The sequence below is a fragment of the Coturnix japonica genome, chromosome 4, assembly GCF_054131305.1.
Source record: "Coturnix japonica strain WE chromosome 4, WE-NBRP24, whole genome shotgun sequence".
Taxonomy (NCBI): Eukaryota; Metazoa; Chordata; class Aves; order Galliformes; family Phasianidae; genus Coturnix; species Coturnix japonica.
In genome coordinates, this window is record NC_140666.1 from 31245552 (window position 1) to 31267964 (window position 22413).

A 22413-nucleotide genomic window follows, 5' to 3' on the forward strand; every position below is an offset into this window, starting at 1 on the left:
TTATAAAATAAATATAATGAAATGCTTCAAAAGCATTTGTTGGGGGCTTAGGAAGATGCAGCATTAGCTGTGCCTACTATGCCTTTCACATTCAGTAGATTACTGTAAAGGCTCTGGTGAATGCTGAGATTCCTCAGAAAGTTACAAATCTAGCTACTCAGCTCTTCTTTTTCTGTTAGGTTGTTCATACATAAAAGAAACCTTCATTTTTACAGTACTGTCCTAGAGCTGCCCTAGATATTGTTCACACTCGCTCACAGATGGCATGGCCACTGGTTGGTGAAGGTGCTGGCCCTGAGGTGACGCTACCATGCCAGGCCTGCTGTGGGAAGAGGACGAGGTCTAAGGAGCTCCTTACTTGGTCTCTGGAGCTCTGAAAGCAGACTGGCTGTTCCACAGGGAAGTTTGCCAGGAAGAAGTTGCTATAGGGAGCAGTTATTGAGCGTGGAGCATTTTGGGGTATTGAAACAATTACAACAGCTGCTCACAACTGGAAGTTGAATTATTCTTTGATCTCTTAAGGGAATAAATCCTTTCATTGTAGCCTGAACACCAAACTGTTGTTTTCAGCTCCTTGCTTCTATTAGCTGGCTTAACTAGCTTGCTTGTGAGGGAGCAGAAGTGACTTACATTTGTCAGGTATTTCTTGGAAGTATTTCTTAGTCATTCACAGTGAATGTATCTTCTTTTCCTAAATGCAACAGGAATGAATAATAAGCGGTAGTTTTCTTCCAACTTGTAATTTCCATTCAATCCTGCACCCAAGGAAGTCTATTTCTGTTCTCAAGGCCAGGCCTACAGCTGCTTTTCTGGCTTCCTGGTGATTTTCTGCCTACATGTACCAACACATCCACCTTCTGTCAATACAGGACTCTACATTTTCAATCAATCCCCTGGGTCTTCCCACATGGTTTTCTGTTGTTTCAGCTGTTTTCCTCTATTAAAGATCTTAATTACTTTGAACAAAGGGCTGCTGGCATGCACAAAGCCTGATTTCCCACGGATCAGAGGCACACTTGCTGGCAGCCATTAACACCTTCAAGTACAGTGTTCTTCAGCCTGGGGCTTGGAAACCCCCTACTCGGATTTAAAATCCTTCAATGGTGAAAGCATCTGCCAGGATGCCTGCTTGGCCTCTCTCTGCTAGCTACCTGTGGAAGGGGCATCCTTAAAGGACCTCAGTGTTTAAATGGTTTGATCAGGACTTCTGTTTCATGCTGCCTATTAGGTAAATAATATATTTAAATGATTGTGTTTGATCCTAGTTTTGCCCAAGTGCACTTTTACTTTCTGTAAATAGATTTTAAAATATAAAATCATTTCTGCTCTCTGAAGAGCAGCTGTCTTGCCCAAGTCACTTAGAACAGGACATTCTGTTCTACCAAATGATGTACTTATGATTATTCTTAAATGTAGATTTTGGGAAGAGCTGTAGATTATTAAATAACAGGAAATATTCTGATATTTTGCCAGTGTTTATACATTTCTGTGGAAAGGAAATTTTTGCTTCCCTCCATGCTTAACAAAAAGAATGTTAAACATTTTGTTAGTCTCCACTGTATTTCATATCTGATTATGCCTACTGTTTTTTTTTTGTTTTTGGTTTGTTTTTTTTTTTTTGTTTTTGTTTTGTTTTCTGTTTTTTTTCTATGAATGTCCCTACTGTAACATTAAAAAAAAAAAAAAAAAGGATCCAATGACCCTTCTTCCTTACCAGTCTCCTGGAAGCAATCCTTAAGAAATTCATGAGAAGGGTGACATTTAGTAGAATTATATATAAATTGAAGTTCCTGAATGGTTGAACACAAACTCCTCCTATATTATTAGGAGCTGAAGACTGTGTCTTATGTCATCCCACTGCTAATTTTTCCTAGCTATGTAATAGGATTTCAGATTTAACTTATATGCTTAATGTCATGAATTATTATCCATACTTTGGAAAAGACAGAGATATTTTAAAACTATACACAATGTTAAAAGAAAAACTCTTACCTTCAAACTTGCTCTGATCTTTTGCCAGAGTTTGGTAAAACATATGTATATTTTTGTTCTTATTCTTACACAAGTTCTGTCAATACGTTTAGCCTGAGGATGGCTATTTTATGATCAGTCACCTTCTTAGGCTCAATAGACTACAACTATGGCTGTGCAATGCTCACCAAAATGCAAAAAAATGGGAAATGCCTTAATGTAGCTCTTTGCCTATTGGTTTTGAACTAATAAATATTGACCTTCACTCTTCCGGAAGACTACCCCACATTATTAACTTCTTACTTTAGGTGTATTCTTTTCTCAGTAAGGAAGCCTTACAATATTAAAATGAAACAACACAGAAACCCCCATGAAAACTCATTTTGGATGTTCAAAATCATACAGTTGTCTCATTATAAAGTATCATTTATGCTGACAAAATAGCTCCTGTGCTTTGTGTGTGTTATGTAGAGGTTATAAAAATTAGATGCATTTGACATATCTAATTCAATATTCTCATTAATTCCTTTCACTGAATGTTTTAATGCCAATCATGCAGAACTTATTAAAATATGTCAAGTTCTTCTTAATTATCATAAAATTGTATTACAGTAAAAGCAAAGTGCTTGCTTAAAAAGTTCAAACAACATAAGTGAACTTATAGTTATACAAATAAACACTGCAAAAATTTCAGGCAGAAAAATGTCAGAATAAAAAAAAAAGCTTTCATTAGGTAACCACACTTCTCTGCTCTCATGTTTCACCTGGAGATTAAAGATGGGCCTTTTCCAGAAAATGTCGGATTTTTATTTTTCATGGGAAGGAATCAAATGCTTCACATTAATTTCAATATGCATTTTAGTTATCTGAAGTGGAGGGTTTTTTGTTGCTTTTAAACTAGAGATTTCAGTATTATCCACTGTTTGAAGTTTGAGAGTGAGAGAGATGCAAATGGAAGGGGGGAAAATATACTCCAAAACCACATGCAAATATTAATGCATTTTCTTTGATCTTGTATGAAAAATATTGTAGACTTCTGAGGGCTAGAAATGTCACAGATAAAATCAGCATCTTTTATAATGGTGAGCACTGCTTTCATCACTTTCTTGACTTACCAGTATTCTGACTTAAGGTCTTCCAGTTCTGAGACTTGATTTCATAATTTACAGTTAGTCCAACAGGCGTTAGATCTTGCCACTTCTTCAGTTTCTTTTTAGTCTTTAGATCCATCATTTAATGGGTGGAGAACAGAGAGACAACATCTAAAGATGTGCTTAGAAGAGGAATGGGAAAGCTTCACTTTTTATTATCAACTTGCCTCCTGCCAAGAGATATTTCTGTAAATCAGACCAAAGTGTAAATAGATCATGTAGACCTCTTGTTACTTCTGTAGTCTTAGAGGAGCCTGGAATATTTTCCATACAGTTATATTTCAAAGGATGAAGCTGGATGTACTCCTAAGTGGCAACTCTCAAACTACAATCTGAGGATTGCTATCTCTTTCCACTGGGATCCTCTTGATATTTTTATGACTCATCTTTTATCCTGCTTTTTAAAGTATTACATGTAGCTGACGGATTCACCTCATTCCACTCTCCCAAGAAGTAATACTTGCAGATATGTATTGAAGTTTTATGCCAAGGAGTGGGAATGGAATGTGAGTCAGTGAATTAAAAAAAACAAACCAACACACAGACAAAAAACAAACCAACAAACCAAACAAAAAGCACTTATCATAAAGTGTTACTGTCAGAGGAAATGGTCTAAGATTTTAAGAAAAAAATCCATAAGTGGGATTCTCCAGCATGTGAAAATCATAATATATGCAGAAAAAAAACCTTAATTTCAACAAAAATACCTTGTTGCTCACATAACCTCAAATTTCTATACTGAAAATAAGGTGATCTGTCAGGTCCCATCACAGTGAAAAATGCAGCCAGGACTGTGAATGGACAGATCTTGGCACAGGTGGTGTGCGGGGAAAAGCACTGGGGTCCCTTGCAGCAGCAAGGACTTTTGGAATATAGCTGTGGGAGAGAATTGAGGGGCATCCTGGGTTGGAATGTTAGGGCCTATTAATACTCTGAAGATAACAGTGGGAAAAATACAGTTTTAAATAATCTCCCTGATGTGCCTGGTTTACCCTTTTCTGTCAGAAATTTGCAGCTTTGCTCACAGTGTTAAAGCAAGGAAAAAAATGTTTTTAAAAAAAGTATGTTAGGTGAACCAGTTATCTAAAGCAATGTTATCATCTAAGATGTGCCTCTTAGATGAGGCTGATGGGGTTTGTGCGAAGCAGCAAGCAGAATGTGGTGGATGCATGACTGCCTGTACAAGAGTCTGCCTGATATTCATCACAAATTTATTCAGTGTGTGAGCTGGTCTTCTTCTGTGCTACTGATGCATACTTTCATTTACATTCCTTTTTTTTTTTTTTTTTTTTTTTTTGTGTGTGTGTGTGTGTGTGTGTGTGCGTGTGCTCAAATATATGCCGTTGCTCTTCAGAAGTCCATGAACATCATAGCAACTTACCCACAGTTCAGCTCATATGTAACCTGATGTAGGAGAGGGCATGAATTTTAATAGCAAATAATTGAGATGATAAGGAGGACAATGAAATTGGTACCACGAATGCTGTAGCAATACTAAGCAATACAGTTTCTGTTACAAGATTTGTTATGTTGCTCTCAAGAACAGCTGTAAAATTATCAGTCTTAAAATTTAAAGCAGAAAAAGTGTAGCTTTTGCTGTGTTTGGTTCCTAACTGATACAACAGAGCTAACAGGGAAACATCAGTAGCACTCTGTCTGGAATAGACAAAAATATAGGGGAGACCTGCTATAAAGCTTACTGTATTAGTCTTCCTGTCAAGACACTTTACATCAGTTGGACAGAGCTGAGAAAAAAAAAAAAAACCACACAAAAATTAGTGTTCTCATGAAGAATATCTTTCTGTGATGTACAATGTTATATAGATATATGATCCTATGATTTATTTCTAGCACATTTTAAAGGAATATATGTATTTTCTCTGTGGAAGAGTTGTGTTCTAGCACCCCTGTAAAAGTGAGTACTGTGCTGTGTGTAGTTGAAAAGAAGCCTTGATGCCCAAACTCAAAGGGTTTAATCTCCTAGTAACAATGATTTAAAGAGGTAACATAAATGCTTAGTGGCCACAGATTTGTGGGGATTTTGTTTTTCAAGAAGGCAGTTTATCTTCTGCAATTCCATGGAAAGGGTTTGCTTTTCTGATTCTGCATTACTTCAGCCAAGACTATAGGAGTCCTTTTTGTGAAGATGGTGTAGGACTTTTATGTACATGGCAGTTTTCAACCTGAAAGTGCACTTTTGAAATACATGTATTTAAATAAGGCTATTATGCTTAAAATCTTAATGGTGGCCATTGGTGGTGCTGTTAATCTGAGCTTTGTGTTCTTGGGATACTCATATAGTTACATAAGTAATTTTTAACCTGTTGGCACTGTAGTTTGGCTAGTGTTTTTTTGTTTTGTTTTGTTTTGTTTTTTATAAAGAAAAGTTGTGGATTGTAGTTGTAGAATGTTTCTTCAGCGAGAACACATTTTTAATTTAGTTGCTTCTTTTTAAATTGATGATGTGGTATGAGCTGCTCATCTTGATCACCCAGATGCATGAAAATGAAAAGTGGTCAAATGAAATGGCCAAATCCTGTTCACTGTTTTGTTAATGGCACTGAAAACAATAAGCAGAATTTAGCCCATTATTTTTTCACTAGTATTTTGGAGACTCTTGAATATATGTCATGCTAAAACAAAACCTGTTCCATCATTCCTCAGGACAGATTTGTCTAAGAAAGCCCTAGACATGTGCTAGACTTGCTAATGGCAGTAAGAAAAATACTTGCACACCAACCTTGGCATTCTCATCTGAAAGATGGTGTAAAATATTCATTAGCAATATGATTTCTTAAAAATGGAACAGAGTTTGTATTCAGTATTAGTCATCAATTTCAAATGCCTTGTAAAACTCACGCAGAAAAAGACATGCTACTCAGTTATTTCAGCTCTGAATTGCATTGTGCTAAGAGTTTAAATCATACCCTTTTGTCACTTTAATGCAAAGTGGATTTTTTTGTATTAAGGAATGTAGACCAAGATGTGATTTAGGATGAATCTTGTCAAGATATAGCTCCATATTAAATTCTTGGAGAACCTGGCTGAAGACCAACGTTAATGTGAGAAATGTCTAGAGTAGGAAGCTTTATGTCAGTGAGGAAGACTTTGTGGGTTCTTGCAGCCTCCAGAAGTGCACTTGTCAGTTCTCACACAGCTAAGGCGTTACTGTCAAGTTATAACCACTTAGAAACACCTTTCTGCCTAATACTGTGGTATACAGAGAGTCTAATTTTCTGAAGGAAGTCACAAAAATAGAGATTTTTCGCCTGGAGGAATAGGATAGAATTTGTCTTGCTATCAAAGGAATCCTCTTCTAAGAGGAGAAGCCATCAGAAAGTATAGCAGTTGAAATATAAAGCTGTACAAACCTTCAAACTCTAAGTATAAAGGGGTGTCAAATAGCTGATAGTTTTTCTTTCTTTTCTCAAGTTTTGATAGAAGGATCCTTCAGCTGATCAAATGTAAAGAGACGACAAGTAATTTATAAGGGATCATATTCACTATGTAAATGATTGCAGTGAAAAAAACGAAAGCTCATTTCTCCCAAGTGCTTGCATATACAGCAGTTACTCATCACATAAGACTTATGGATGGATTCTTAGATTCTGACAGCGCATTAGGTACAGAGGTAAAAGCACAGGGGAAATGAATGAAAGAAATAGCATGACTCTAAGATGTCGGTGCAGCCAAAGTATAACAGATTTGTCACTGGAGATAAAACAGTGTAATTCAAATATAAAAAGGCTCCACCAAGAGGAAAAGAGCGAGGATTTTTCCTTTTCTTGCTTTTGACTTGATTTAAATGAATAATGTGAGGTTAGCTGTGTTGGGTGTTGTGGGCACCTTCTGTGATTAAAATTCACTGGGGTTGAATCTGCTCTACTGGATTAGCTCTGAATCCCCAGGTTTCATGCTGTTGCTTTGTAAAAGGTGAACCAGCATGAATTCATTGTGGAAGCGGCCCAAAATATTCTGTTGAAAGTAGTTTCTTTATTAAGATTATTTTCTGTGTGCTCTTTATAGACAGTTCTGACTTCTTAGCAAAAAGTGATACATGAAAACAGAAACTTTCAGCTTTCAGCTAAAAGATAGAAACCTTTGATTTGAAAATGCTGCTGTGCTGGTTCACAAGTGTTGTGCTCTACTAACGTGTCTGGTTCTCAGAAGCAAATGTTATTGAATTCCAGCTCTCATGAGGCTGAATTTATTACCTGTCTGGGGGATTGTTAATTCTGCTATTTCAGTACGTCGAAACATACCAAAATTTTGTGGGGCAGACAGGAAGCAAGACTCATATTTTGACATCTTTTAATTATGGTACAGTAATTTATGGGCACACATATGCATACACAGTATAATCAACTCCTATTTTAGGATGTACAGAGACCTGAATCTTTTCACTTGAATTATACTTAACTGTCTTCTCCCTCTCATACTAGTAGATCAGTGCTTGATGTATAAGGGACAGGTTGTCATCAGATGAACTCCTTTTCATCATCACTAATAACTGTAGACATGAAATATTACTCAATTTTCTTGAGCTAGGAAGGGAGCTTTATTCTAAGGGAAGGCTTTAAAAAAATTGTTTCAACATTTCAATCTTGTGTCACATTGCACGTTGCTGTTACATGTCTTAACTCCAGTGCTTTTGGGTAACCTCCTAGGAGATGGAAGTTTAGCATACACACTCCTTCCAAAAATTTATTTTTAGATGGGATGCATTTGGTACCTCATTACAAAGTACCAAGGCATTATGAGACCTCATGGCTGTGCCTAAACTGCTAACAGGGAACACCAGGGATTGTTGGAGTCGATAGGAGTGCATAGTGTCTGCACACAGGCTGGTTCTGAACAGTGGAATAGAGAATCTAAGATTAATTGCAGAGAATGTGTGCTTATTCTTGGATTTACTCCTTCATGTAAACACAGGCACTTTAGTAGTAAAGCTGAGCTAACTGAGTTTGTTTTGGTGAGGATTTTTGATGTTGTTATACTTTAAAAGCCATAAAAATGACTCAGTTTCTCAGGCAACAAAGGAATTATGAAGATGGGACAAATTCATAGTCAGCTACTTTAGTATTCTTGTTTTGTTCTCTGCAACTTAAATCATGTTTCCCATTCCTTCATTGCTGAAATTTTGACACAGAGAATAAGACAAATTTATGAGTACAATTCTTGACTTAATATTTGCTATGACTCCTCTGACTTAAACTAGCAGAGTGAAGGTTTTTTTTCTTTGAATGTAAGCACCCACTTGAACTATCCAAATGTCTCGTCCTACTTCAGTGAAACACAATGAGTGCATTAATTAATGCATTAACATGCTTGACTACTTCTTATTTTATATTTGCTTGTCATGTAAGCATTTTGACGTGATCTTTAAAGAAGTACAAATATGCAAATCTCAGAGAATTCATAATGAAGATTTTTTGCTTGTTTGTTACTTGAAACAATGCAGGTATGTTGCAGCGATGTTAATTTGTACTAGGGAAAAAGAAATTCAAAAGAAAGGTTTTTATTATGAGATTTTTCTTAGACTGTTTTATTTTTCTTTTTACCAGATATGATTGCAAGAAGAAAAGCAGCAATCATCTCCATAGCAGAGCAGCAACAAATCTCAGGCAGGATGGGTACCCACAGGTGCACTCTGAGTGACTGATGGCAGAAAGCAACACTCTGCAAGTTCCATGTGAGTAATTTGAAAGAATAATTGATTTGACTAATGAAGGCGTCTTTCCTATTTGTGAATAGTCCATGTGAAAATTCTTTTTGCATTATTTTAATTGCTATTTTAAAATCTGCCTACACTTTTTAATGAAGGAATTTCAGTTGTTCAGCTTGTTAACTGCTCACTATTAGCATTTCCTGGAAGCAACCAGTGTTTCTGAGTGCCCCTGGTTTATTCAGTCTTATGCTCTTCCTGGTTACCTCAGTAGGGGATTTCCAAATTTGAGGCAATAGATCTTATTAATGGCAGTGACTGCAATAAGACATAGTTCTGGCATCTAAAGTATCTTGATGGATATTATAAAAATCACTGAATCCTATTTTTAGTATTATTCCAAGTATGTTATTTTTAAAATTGGAATATGTTACCTTTTCTTTTTTTCATGCATTCGAAAGAGAAGATGTATAAGAACCTGGAATTCTACTTAGTCTTTGTATCACAGGATGCTAGCTTGTATTTTCATTTGCAGTGTATTTATGCTATATTCTTATGGGAAATAAATAAATAAATAAGTACTGTTGAACATTATAATTAGCTTTTATCTATTCAGGCTTTGTTGTGTATTCATTGTTTTTTAAAAACAACAACAAAGCAAATGGAAAACCAACAACAAACAAAGTATCCTCTGGCTAAGTTTTTGCTGGGTACTATGCTTATTAAAGTCCAGACACAGTGTCCTCCTAAATTGCTCCTAGGTGGTCTCAGTTCCTCCTTTGGAAAAGAGACAATCTGTTGCACTCATGGCTCTGGTAGCTCACATGACTGAAATACACTGATTTGCTTTTTGTTTTAGTTTTGTGCTGCCCTAGATGCCAAAACAGTGGAATTCGTCATAGTGGATGTGTCTATTTTAAAGGACTATTCCTGCCACACACTCACACCAGCAGCCATTTATAAGGAAGATACTGAATTCTGATCAGATCTTTTTGCTTTTCTTTGTGCAATGAGAACATGGGAGAGGCGTGAAAAAGCAGAATTTTTGTGAGATGGTTTATAGTTGGTATCTACCTATGCCTTGAGTGCTGTTAGGCACAGAGGGAAGACAAAGCAATCCTGCAGACTTTTAAGAGCAGAACAATAAAAACACTGCAGATTTGAAGGGGAGGTGGAGATGGTTGGGGATGTTATTGGAAACACTTCTGGTATAATGAGGGTTTTGTTCCCTGCTTTGAGACCAGCAAAGTGTGTCTGGCATTGCCTGCAATCAGTTATTCTAAGTAGCATCTAGTGATGTCAAGATTCTTCATGGGATGTAGGTCTACACTGTAGATTTTTTCCTGCATTAAATGAGAGGACTTAATCTTTTGTGATTCACTCCTGCCAGCCAAGATGGTTCAGCTGTGCTGTAAAGTGTAATGTGCCTGGAAGAAGGCTTCTTTTCTTTTGAGGTGTCTTGATTTCCTACTGAAAATGATTTTTGTGTTTAAATATTGCTAGATTTTTCCTGTGGCCTATGAATATGTCTAAAATCTGTCTTATACTCCTTCTCTAACTATCACACTTATGTCATAACCCTGCACTGATCCCATGATACATGCAAGCAGAGGAGACCATGTTCCCAGCTCTATGTTGCACTGAAATAAATATCAGGATAAAGGATGATAGCACAGATGATTCAACTTTGCACCTCTGTGTACCCCTCAGAAAACAGGGTGGAGCTCTTTCTTTTTTCTTCCTCCCTCTGTCTAGAATAAGAAATAAGAACAGTGAAACTTGATAAAACTTTCACTGGCTTCATGACTCATGCAGACTAAAACAGCTCAGGGAATCTCAGAAATAGCTCTAAAGTACTTGTGTAGGTGTTTTAAAATCACAGGAGAGATAAGCTCTAATACGTGATGATCTTCTAGTCACAGTATGGTAAATTATTACTGTGATCTTCCATAAATTGCAAGTCCAAGGGAGAGGGAAGCTTGGCATCTATCAAAAATCTATCAAATTTCTCTTCTATGTGAAACAACTTTCTACTAGAATATTTGGCCTGCTCTCATAAACCAGTATTGGTTAAGTTCTGCTGGTTGTACCCACAAAGTGGCAAGCCGCATACAAGAAACTCAGTTCTGAGGGCAGTGTAAATGAGCTGAACATGACTTTTTTTTTTTGAGTGAATAAATTCAATTTAAGCTTACTTAAGTGTTGGAGTTTGTCTGACTGCTATTTCTAAGACAATAAGCTAGTCTTCTCTGCTTAGCAGCAGACTGGTTTTTCAAGAAACAAACATAAAAACCCCAAATCAGAAACATCACTTTAAAGTGTTTTCCTCTGAATCTGAAGCATATAAAGGAACATAGAAAAGTGTGCCATTTTACCAGTTTGACTTAGTGCTAGACAGAAATATGGATTTTAAAACACTTATATTTATAGACAAGCTTTACGTGCCAACCAGATAGCAAAGAACGATTTACAGGCAATTAGAGCTTGTGCCACCAAAATGACTTAAGGGCTTAAGTCCTTTTGTCTCCTACATCTGGAATGATGACCCTCAGAAGGAAGTTAAAACCCTTGTTCACTTTATAGTGCTGCAGATTTCATAATCACTCCTGAAGGGTTTTTTTGTGATCTTAATAATCTCCTGAGCATGTCATTGTGTATCCACAGACATGCTGTTACATCAGTTGAAATGCTCTTCCAAGCCTTCATAACACTTAGTGATGCAAATCTATTGTAGTTACATCATGTCAAGATGTTGGCAAATAATGTCACTGGGAATCTGTGGAGCACATGTCACAATACAGAAGTGAAATGATGTCATCAGAGCAATTTCAAAACCAGAGCCATTTGATTATCAAGGTGATTATCAAAGACACATCGAAAGTACTTGTAACTTGGTCCGTGTTACCAGATAACCTGTTTCTGATCAATGGCTTAATCTTCCTTATGTTAGCCTTTAAAAAAAGAGTAAATATGCCCATTTAACAGAATGTCACATTTTGGTATGTGATAGCAAACAAGGAACAATGTGATGTTCTCTAATTGGCAATGAAGTTAATTAAAATTATCTGCTAGGAATTGTTTAACCTTATTTTGAATGTGATTGCTATGTGAGGGAAGTAAAATATGTTTCAGCCACTCTCTACTGCCCAATTGGCTCTCTCTCCTTCAATTGGCAGAAGGTGAAACCTCAGGGGCTTGGGGAGCAAATTTACCAGGACAGCTCTATTTTGTGCTAAGCAACTTGGACTAGGCAGAGGCAGCAACTGTAGCAGCTGGAATATGGCAGTTTGGATAGTGAAGGCTAGAAATCTAAAGGCTGGGAGTGCACGAGGTTTCCAATTAGGATTGAATTCTTAGTATGATTATTACAGTACATGCCAGGGAAGAGATATTCCTTGTCAGAAATTCTGTGGAAGGGAGTAATGTAGAAAGGAAAGGAAGAGAGGTCATTCTACCTGGTTAGAACTAAATGTAAGTTCAACTAAAATTTTACCATGTGGTATAAAGACATTTGCATCTGCCAGTCTAAAATAACTGAGTAGAGCAATAGAAGTGATAACTGACATGTATAATTTTGAATCTGTGTATACCAAATGCACATAGTCATTATTGTCTGAAATCTAAGATAGTGAAATTTTTCAAAAAATCAGATTTTTTCTTATTTAACAGGCATTGAAAGAAAATGAAATAAAAGGAAGAAAAATAAGGAAATTAGTCTGTTTCACAGTGTATTTTCACACTGAAGAGCACTGAATAATCATTTTGCACTTGTATGATTCTTAAAGAATCATGTATATAATTTCTTGTTTATTGTAATAATCAAACTAAGAGTTGAGCAAGCAATGCAGTAAATAAATAAACACAGTCATTCATCTGTGATTATCACTTTGTAGATGAATTAATGTTGCTCAGAAACAAACTTGTGTTTAGTCTATTCCAGAAAATTTTAAGAGACTCAGTTTTCTTAATGCAATCTTCCTGGTCAGTAAACTCAAAATTATAACTTGATTTTCAGTGTACAATTTCAGTGTTCACAGAAATAGAAGGTCAAAGTTGTAAAGTTAATAATCTGGAATAAATTGCAGTGATGCTAAATATTGTCTTCATTAGAAAATACATTACATGAAATAATAGTGTATTTCATTGGGAAAAAAATCTAATTATTTGCATAACTTCTGTAATAATCTTTCTCCTTTCTCTAAGCAGTAACAATTAATCAGGCTGGGCTATCAAACATTAATCTGTTTATTTTATTTTTTATTTTTTTTATTTTATGAAGATAATTACATTTCCAAATAGAAAACAATTTGTATAAAAGAAAGTGTAGCCTTATATGAGAAATGCATGGGAAAATGCTAACATTTTTCATAATGTGAATAAATTGATTTAAAAAAAAAAAAAAGAATAGATAATTAAGTATGTATAGATCCAAAGACCAATTTGAGTCTGTTTGATGCACAGTTAACTGGCTTTTTAAACTGGAAAGAATAATTTACTAGGGATTAATTTGAAACAAAATGATTTGGAAACCAAAATCTGTTTATGTAAGCAGTACCTCTTGTTCATTACCACATTTTTACATTAAAATTCCGTCCTGCTTATTTCAACATAATTGCAAAATTTAATTGATTCCAGTTTGATTAATTGATTCCAGTAAGAATAGAACTGAACTTCAAGAGTCTTTACTCCTTTCCTTTCCTTTTCAACAGAATATGAAAAGAATTAGAAATATCATCATGGAGATGATGATTTTCAGATGTGCAGACTAAGTGTTTAAACCATCCTCCTGTGAAGCAATGTGCTATCAGGTGTTACGGAATCTTACAAAGTTATAATTCACCTCAAAACACACCACTGAAATAAATATTGAAACTGCATAAAAATAAGATATATCTCTTGAATATGCTCAGACATTACAGATAATCTGAACCTTCCTCCTAGTACTATTGCATCCCAACAAAGAAATGTGCTTGCCTGAGCCTGTGAGGACTGGATCTGTTTTCTCCTTCTGTTTGCAATGCACTTAAAACTAAGTCAGGTGTCTCTGAAGTTTTCATTGATTGTAACAACCTGTGACTATACCAGATGGAGAAGAGAAAAAACAGATTTTACAAGACTCTTTTACGATGCAGGGTGGGAAAGTACATGCTCTGACAGCTTCTTACATCTCAGTTCTTTCTGGACCGCTGCTTGGGGTTCATAGCCTCCAGGTAATGTGGGAGTAGTAGCTTACATGACAGTCTTTGTGGCTGAGAATGGGTTTCTGGTGAAGAGCTCAAAATAGGTGCTATGTCTCTAAAGCTGCTATTTCCCTACCCTTGATGATCATGGTTAGCATAAATCTAAAATGGAGCAGCCCAGAATCTCTAGTGAGTTTCTTTCAAGTTTAGTTCTTGTAGGAAAATTTCCTAGTAATTTTCAAAAAATGAGTAAACTTTCTAGATTCAGAAGGGCCTTAAAAAAAACAGTCATATTTGGTCTTCTTTTAATTTATTCACTGAAAATATATTAACACAAACAAAATGTTGCAAGCAAACCTCTTAAGAGATTATCTGCATTTTGCCTGAAAGAAAATAAGTTAACAATTGACTGTTGCAGACATTAAAAATATCACTTGAATTGTGACACTGCTGTGAATTTGAATATAAATGCTTAACAGATCCAAGGAACATGAAAACTTTCAAGAAGATGGAATTCCAATTCTCAATTTCTGGAAAGAGAATACATATGTAATAAACAATTGGGAAGTAGTCCAACTCCTTAGGAAAATTATTTCCTTCCTTTAGCTTCTGTCTGCCCAATATTTACATTCAGAATAACACAGCTAAAAAGTTGTAGGAAAAGTAATGTCTTAGAAGGCTACAAGAATTAAGCAATCTGTTTCTTGGAGTATGGAGTATGGACCAGTTGAATAACCGCTTTTTAAAAGTTTAAAAGTTAGATTTTTTTACTTCCAGTGAGAGATTTGAGCACTGGCACAAAATTCTGGCTTATAGTCACTGATAGAATGCTTTGTTGGTTGTTTTCAAAAGCAATATAATGCAGGAACTTAAACCATGCATTTTTGGTTATTAGTTTTTTTGTTTGTTTGTTTGATTGATTTTTGTTTTTTTGTGTTTTTGTTTTTTTTTTTTTTCTCTGTCTTGGATGTTAAGTTGAAAAGTTGTTATTTCAAGTATTTGGGGAAAAAACAAAGCAAAGCAAAAAACAGCATCCAAACCACATAACAAAATGCAATTTTATGTATTTATTTATTTTTAAAATTCTGCCTGCAATTGGCAAATTAGATTTAGGGTCCTATCTCAACATCTCCTGCTGCAGATGGGGAAAACAACTGACCTAAAAACCTTTGTGGTTTTTAAAATATGAATGAGCAAGAGAAAAGTTGCACAGCTGTCAGACTATCAAAAAGGAATTCAAGCTTCTTGTTATATGTAACATTTATTAATTAATTTGTAAATGTCATCAACTATAGCTTTTGTTGTCATCACTGAGGATTTGGATTCTGGATTTCCTCAGCCTTTTTCAGAGGAGTTATCTACTCCAGTTATATCTTTTGTATAGCTTTGATATGAATGCAACAACTATTTTCTTGTGTATTTTGCTTACAACTTTCTTCTAAAAATTTTTAAAAGAGATTTAAAAGCATTAAGAAAATTAAAAACAAAGAAGTAGATGGAGAGAGAAAAAGCTAGAGAAATGAGGCATACTAGCAAATTCCCATCCATATTGGAAATTATTATAGATCCATTTGGAATATTATTGTGTATGGGAAATAGATAATCACAGCCTGAACCTCTGATTAATCAGCTGAGTTGAGGTGAGTGTTGGGTCAGCTGTGGGAGCACCGGTAAGGGTAATTCAGCTGTGCTCCTGGAAGGGATAGAGGTTGACTCCACCTCCTCTAGACCTCATTTAAGGGCTGACCAACACTGAGGCATCATCTCTTGGAGGTTGCTCCTCAGTGGAGATTGCCTCAGCATTTCCCAGCAGACTGAGGGCTTCCTTATGGGTGAGTTTTTCCTGTAAATAACCTTTTGGATATTTACTACTATCTTTACATTATTGTCACTGTACAAACTTGGCATATTTTTGTTCATATTTGATTAGTCGCTCAGAAAATAAAACAGAAAATGGGCAACTGGACCTCAGAAAGTAAGATAAAGAAAACATGCAATTAATTTCACTAGCAAACTACAATAAAAAAGCAGTGATTGATAAAGTGTTTAAAATCTGTTGAGCACAACACCGAAGATTGTGTTGCTTTACACAGTCAACTATTCAATTAATCCCAAGAAGGAATGACTGAGGATGAGTAATAATTAGCATGTGAACTATTGTAAAAGTCTTGTATTGTAAAAAGCTTTAGCAAAACCCTTGACACTGTCTCCCAGAGCATTCTCCTGGAGAAACTGGCAGCTTTTGGGTTGGACAAGTACAGTCATTGCTGAGTAAAGAACTGGCTGGATGGCTGGGGCCAGAGAATGGTGATGAATGGAGTTAAATCCAACTGGTGACTGGTCATGAGTGGTGTTCCTCAGGTGTTGGCACTGGGGCCTGTCCTCTTCAATATTGTTATTGATGACTTGGATGAGAACACCCTCAGTAAGTTTGCAGATGACACCAAGTTGGCTGGAAGTATCAATCTATTTAGGATTAGGAAGGCCCTACAGAGGTATCTGCACTGGCTGGATAGCTGGGCAGAAGCCAATGAGATGAGATTCAACAAGAGTAAATGCTGGGTCCTGTACTTTGACCCCAATCACCCCAAGCAACATTAAAGGCTTGGTACAGAGTGGCTGGAAGACAGTGTACAGGAAATGGACCTGGGGGTATTGGTCGATGTTCAGCTGAATGTGAGCCAGCAGTGTGCCCAGGTAGACTTTGTGGCATCTTGGCTTGTATTAGAAGTAGTGTTACTAGTGGGAACATGGAAGTAACTCTACCCTTTTACTTAGCTCTGGTGAGGCCCACCTTGAGTACTGTATTCAGTTTTGGGCCTCTTGTTACAAGAAAGGCATCAGGGCTCTGGAGCATGTCCAGAGAAGGGCAACAAAGCTGGTGAGGGGTCTGGGGCACAGGCCTTATGAGAAGTGGCTGAGGGAGCTGTGATTGTTTACTCTGGAGAAGAGAAGGCTCAGGGGAGAAGTTATTACTCTTCATAACTACCTGGAAGGTAGTGAGCTGGGGGTTAGTCTCTTCTCTTGTGTAATTGGTTGGTAGGACTAGAGGGAATGGTCTCAAGTTATAGCAGGGGAGATGCAGGTTGTATGTTAGGGAATATTACTTTTCTGAAATAGTGTTCAGGTGCTAGAATAGGCGGCCCTGGCAGTTGGTGGACTGACTGACCCTGGAGATGTTTAAGGAATGTTTAGATGTGTTGAGGGATGTGGTTTAGTGAGAACCATTGGTGATAGGCAGATTATTGGACTGGATGATCTTGTAGATCTTTTCCAACCTTGAGGATTCTATGATTCTAAAACTAAGCAGTTTTACTAATTCAGTGTAAGATTTTACAGTAATTTAAAGTTGAATACTGATGTCAAATTCTTTAATATGTCCCATAATATTAAGACCAATGAAACTTTAAAACTCCAATCTTGCTGATGTATTTTTACCACTTGCTGAGCTAATCACTTCAGTAAGAGATGAAATTTGTCTGTTCTTGTTTTCCAGTATTTGTAATCACAAATAAATGTTTTTTCTTTGTAGACTTTAAATTGTAGAATGGAGAACAAACATTGATACATGTCTGGTGGCCTTCTATGAAGGAGTAATGGCATTGGTGGTCAAAGGAAGGGCAGCTCTGTGTCATCTACCTGATCTTGTGCAAGGACTTTGTCATGGTCCTGCACCACATACTTAACTCTAAATGGGAAAGAGATGGGCTTGAAGCCTGGAATACTGGATGGATAAAGAACTGTCTGTTTAGTCACAACTAGAGGGTAGTTGTCAATGGTGCCATGTCCAGATGGAGGCCAGTCTTGTGTCCCCAGGTGGTCTGTTTGGGACTGATGTTGATGAAACTAAGTTTAGTGGTGCAGTTGACACAATAGAAGGAGGAGGTGCCATCCAGATGGACCTGGATTGTCTTGAAAAGTGAGGCCATAAAAACCTAATGAGGTTCAGTAAGTTATCAAACTTGTGTCAGGACAATCCCAGTTACAAATACAGACTGGCAGAAGAACTCATTGAGAACAGCCCTGCAGAGAAGGATTTGAGGATCCTGGTGGACTGTGCACTTGCAGCCTGGAATGCCACCAGTATTCTGGACTTCATCAAAATAGGGATGGTCAGCAAGGAGAGAGGTCACTGTCCCCTTCTACTCTGCCCTTGTGAGGCCCTATCTGGAGTACTGTGAGCCTGAGGCCCCAGAGAGGGATGTGGAGCTGTTGGATCAGATTCTGATGAGGGTTACAGAGACAGATGATCAGAGGGCTGGAGCAGTTCTCCTGTGAAAAAAGCTGAGGGAGTTGGACTTGTTTAGCTTGGAGAAGAAAAGGCTCCTGGAAGGCGTAGTGAGGCACTGGAATAGGCTGTCCAGAGAGAAGTTGTGGATGCTGCACCTATGCAGGTATTCAAGGCCATATTAGATGGGGCCCAGTGAAGCCTAATCTAGTGGGTGTCAATCCTGCTCACAGCAAGGGGATTGGAATTAGATGATCTGTAGGATTCATTCCAACTGAATCTATTAATGAATGAGCTGCTCTTATCCTAATATCTTTGTTGCAAGAATTATGAATCCTCACTTATGTAGATGCATTCACAAAGTCACATTGAAAAACATGGATTTTTTTTTTTTCTTCTGAGGGTAAAGAAAAAAGCAGTTAGCTGAAATGAAAAATATTTTGAAATGTCAGTGCTTTGAGTTTTCTGGACTTCATCAGTATAGAAAGCTGGATCTTCACCAATGAAGCCAGAGATTTATTTTCCTCACACACAATAGTCTTCTTTTTCCTTTCATTTATTATTATTATTATTTTTTTTTACTGGATAACAACTAAATACTGATTTCTTCTTAGGATGATTAGAGTATGGTCTTCTGGAATATATATCTTCCCCCAGTGACTTTTGGTTAGGAAAGCAAATCTTTTTGGTTATGTCCTAGGTTACTGTAATAGGTATTTGATTTTATTTTGTAGATTTTACTCTTTTGACATAATATGCCAGAGGTTTGCTTTTGCACCATGATGTAGGTGTTGTCATGTATGGCCAGAATATATTTCTATGTTCTGTGTCGTTAATCAACCTGTAGTGTTCAACAGAGTCTGAAATGCATGGCTTGCTTATCCTGTGCATTGTAAACACTGTATACAAGTCCGTGAGTTAGCACTTCAGCTTTGGCAGTGGAAACTGTATGAATCTATCAGAATGACTTGAAGCCTGGGCAATTTAGTCAAGAACAGCAGAACTAATTAGCCAGGGATGTCTTTGTAATAATAATAATGTTGTCCAGAGTTAGTGCCTGCAGTCAGTGTTACCATGCCACTCAGGTAACTGTGTACATGCTCGCCTTGTGTTAAACACATCAAGCTGTTATGTCCCCTGCCTACTTGCTGCAGTAAACAAACAAACAAACCTATACGGAAGATCACATCTGAAGAAGGTGCATGGCTGTTTCAGTGGAAGATCAGATATATGATGCAGCCATTTTTGGAACTGTTAAATCTAAGCAAACAAAAAATCATGAAAAAAGAAAGGGCCTAAGTGAGAATACCAGTTTCTCAGACTATTGCATTCCAAGTAACAAAATTAAAAGTAAAATTGCTCTGAAAGAAGAGAATTTACAATGATAATGGAACTACATGTAGGTCATAAACCCTATCTTTCCCAAATTTTCAGCCTGATTGAAAAAGTTACTTCTAAGATTCTCAAGATGAAACTCATTTAAAATACAATTCTGTATAGTTTCTGTATTCTTGTGCCACCCGTTTTGTTCAGTTTTGTGCTGCAGCTCTCAGGAATGGAATATGTTATCAACTGTACTGATTCTTTTTATCATTGTCTTTTTGGAGTTGAAATGCTTTTCTCTGATAATTCAGTTTGATATTCGCTTAGAACATTGTTTTAATGTAAATATGCAATGATGATGGTTTTATTTCCTACTATGTAAAATTTTGCTTAGCTTGAATATAGACAGTTCTGAGAAAAAACTAAATTACCTGAAGACAGTGGCAGCCAATGTGCCTTCCAAATGATGATCAATATCCTCAGAATAATTACATTCTATGTCATGGTTTTTCCTTAGTGCACCTTTCTTAACTTCCACTTTCTAGAATGGATGTTAGACAGGGACAATTGATATAGTTGATGCTAATGCCAAATCCCAGACTCTCATATCTTGTGAGCTATGGCAAAATTTGTAATTACAATGAGCTTGAACAGTAAAGAGAAAGATGGAAAAAACCCTATTTATCTGAGACACCAAGCAAAGTCATGAAATGCAAAGGGGATAATGGCAGTTTCACTATGAATAAAATATTCATGTTGGTAACTTACATAAAACAAAAGATGGAGTGTTTTCTGCAGGGAAATTACTTTATCTGATGAGCTCCATTTATGCATGATAGAGTTTTAAATTTTTGAAAACCCCTTTGGTTATTTTTTTCTTTTTTAAATTCTAGCAGTTTTAATTTTAGGCTTATAAACAGATAGATGTAAAATTTCTTGCTGAAAGGGCCTTATTCTTTTTAAAGCCATATTTATTACATTCAGCAAAAACAGAATTGCTTCTGTCAATGCCACTGAATACAAAATCAATATTTAAGTGTGCAGTCTCATAGACTTCATGTTATGAAGTGGATATTTCAGTTTTAAAGTGCCTTATAATAAAATGTGTCTTCATTTATCTCCAGCATATTTTTAATATTCTTCACTTTGAGAACTCTGCTGCAGAGATTGTAATTTTGAGGTGACCGGATAGGAAGTGGAGCTGTCCAGTAGTGATGTTCCTCTGTCCTACTCCAGGGATATGTGTGTTGCCCAGGTTTATATTTTTGTGGTAATCTGATCATGTAGCCCAGGCAAAAGCTTTGCATTTGCTGGTTGTCAGCTTCTCTCTTGGTTTTTAACTTTTCCAGTCCCCACTGGTAGAGACAGGTAGTAAACAGAATAAGCTTTACATAAGCTTCGTCTTTTTTTTTTTTCCCTTCCTACCTTTAGCTGGACTTCATAGGCTCATAGAATGGCCTGAGTTGAAAAGCGCCACAATGATCATTTAATTCAACCCCTCTGCTATGTGCAGGGAAATTTGTGCATAACTCTTCTAGAAATTCAACCTTTAGCTGAATGTATCACTGGATTATGTGGTCTGGTGGGCCTTCAGTCCTTATTATAAAGGATTAAAATATCTGGGTTCCTTGTTTCGAAGGCAAAATTCTGGAGATAGTGGTGTAGATACTTCTTGCACACTGTGGAGGCTTGGTGTGGAGCTGAAGTTGGTATAAGAAAAGTAGGCCTGCTGAGGAAATTGAGATATTTGGTCTCAGCCTTCCCTGAGATGTTCATACTCCTGTGTTGTTTCTGCATTGTTACAAGCATATTTTTAATGGTCATGTCATCACTGACCCTACTGAATTTTGGCCAGGATATCAAACCGAAAGTCCTCCAAATGATTGCTTCTGTCAAACTTTATGCATTATGGTACCACAGGTAATATTACATTTTGGCAGCTTATGCTGATTTGTTGGCATATGTTCAGTGTACCAGAGGGGGAGTAAATACCACAAATATTCTGTTGAAGTCCATGAAAAGTATATTCTTGGAAGGTGTTTTATGCTGCTAGAGCAAAATAGAATGTAAGAAACAACAGTAAATTGTATCTATTTTAGCTGAATTTTTTGTCTATTGGCTAGAAGCAACACAGTGGTTTTAGTAGGTACATTTTATTCAGGTAGCAAAAGACAGAAAGGTTTGTCACATACAGAAATCTTTGTAAATAATAATAAACATAATAATTATCCTTAAAAAATGTTTTAACTTCATAGATAATAAAAATTTGATTGTACACAAATGTACATTGTGAATGTACACAAGAGATGTACATTGTAGAAGGAACATGCTATGTTATAAATAGGTGCTTAAACACATAACACTGGGAGACACATTCTTATTTTGTTGGTATTTAAAACAAATACTGCCTTTTAGTGACTGTTCTGTATGCATTTGCTGGATCAGGTCTGCTAACAGCATCCTTACCCTCAAATCTTCAGTGACAACTAAATGCTGCCAGTTAAGAACTCCACCTTTGCTGTAAGAACATCCTATTAAGAGATGATTGTGGTGACAGAAGCACAGCTCTTGAGAGATTCAATAACATGATCTAGGAAATGGGATTGGTTTCTGTTGTGTATCAACAAACAATAAGAAACTGGATACTTTCACTATTGTTTTCTCCTTATCTTAAAAACTTATAGAATACAATTTTACTACAGAGTTGTTCTCATGCAGTTGTTACCATAATATTAGGATAACAAGTAGGTGCTAGTATCAATAATTCTGGGAGGTGAACTGTGTCTGCCTGTACATTCTGGAGTTGCAGAGAAATAGGGGTGGCTCTGTACAGTTTACTGGGAGCAAAGCATGGCCATTGGAGCTGCTCCCAACATAAAGTGTTGTATCTGTGAG

At 36.6% G+C, this 22413-nt stretch overlaps 1 long non-coding RNA gene across 3 annotated transcripts in view; it reads left to right on the plus strand.

Moving 5' to 3' along the window:
• LOC107313083 (uncharacterized) overlaps positions 1-22413 on the plus strand; it is a 281315-nt gene that overhangs the window by 97577 nt on the left and 161325 nt on the right. For 2 of the 3 annotated variants that reach the window (XR_014945257.1, XR_001554788.3), the window contains one exon: positions 8687-8814. This is a non-coding gene — a long non-coding RNA (uncharacterized LOC107313083). Of the gene's footprint in view, positions 1-8686; positions 8815-22413 lie in introns of those variants that run through there. The other variant, XR_014945259.1, reaches the window with a different exon arrangement.